The sequence below is a fragment of the Hyaena hyaena genome, unplaced genomic scaffold (assembly GCF_003009895.1).
Source record: "Hyaena hyaena isolate Hyena2069 unplaced genomic scaffold, ASM300989v1 scaffold_536, whole genome shotgun sequence".
In the NCBI taxonomy this organism is placed as follows: domain Eukaryota; kingdom Metazoa; phylum Chordata; class Mammalia; order Carnivora; family Hyaenidae; genus Hyaena; species Hyaena hyaena.
Window position 1 is genome coordinate 172,520 of NW_024081168.1, and position 1,205 is coordinate 173,724.

Sequence of the window (1,205 nt, forward strand, 5' to 3'; positions counted from 1 at the left end):
AGAAAATACTAAAAGCAGGAAACATGCCTGTATTTTACAGTGCTGGAATGTTGCTTGTGTGTTAAAGAGAAAAGGTTAAGGTGGGGTTTATGGGTGAGAATATTCAGGGGGAAACAATGGCCTTAGAGAGAATGAGCCAGGCTTCCTCTGGCCCCAGAGAAGGAAGAGTCTAATTGCACTGTCTAGCACTTCCAGAACAGTGTCAAAAGATAGTGGTGATAATAAGCGTTGTTCGCTTGTTCTTGGCTTAAACGGGAATGCCAGGTATAGCAAGATACTGACTTTTGGTTTGAGATGGATTTTTTTTCTTTTCTCTTCTTTTCTCTTCTCTTCTCTTCTCTTCTTTTTTCTTTTCCTTTCCTTTCCTTTCCTTTCCTTTCCTTTCCTTTCCTTTCCTTTCCTTTCCTTTCCTTTCCTTTCCTTTCCTTTCTTTTCCTTTCCTTTCCTTTGTTTTTTGAGAGAGAGAGAGCACATGAGCACTGGAGAGAGTGGGGAGGTAAGGGGCAGAGGGGAAAAGAGAATCCTAAGAAGGCTCCACACCCAGTGCAGAGGAGCTTGATCTCAGGACCATGAGATCATGACCTGAGCTGAAAATAAGAGTTGGATGCTTAACCGACTGAACCACCCAGGTGTCCCTGAGACAAATGTGTTTGTTAGGCATCCTACTACTTTATTATGTAGTTATTACTATTAATGTCTTCATTTTCAGGAATGAAGTTGAATTTTCAGCATCAAGATGATGGTTTTTCTCTTTGACCTGTTAAAATGATCATCATTGCATTTCTTGCTTCTTTTTAAAAAAAATTATTTTAACATTTATTCATTTTTGAGAGATGGAGAGAGACAGAGCATGTGTGGGGTAGGGGCAGAGAGAGAGGGAGACACAGAATTTGAAGCAGGCTCCAGGCTCTGAGTTGTTTAGCACAGAGCCCAATGTGGGGCTTAAACCCACAGACTAGGAGATCATGACCTGAGCTGAAGTCAGATGCTTAACCGACTGAGCCACCCATGCGCCCCTGCATTTTCTGCTTCTGCATGTAATTTACATTTCTGAGAAAATCTTTACTTGATCATGTAATATTATTATTGTATTATTTTGCAATATTTGATAATAGTTTAGGATGCTAATAGTTTAGGATGTTTGTACCTATATTAATAAGTGAGACTGGTACAAAATTTTTGTTTTTACTACTATTTTTGTCAGC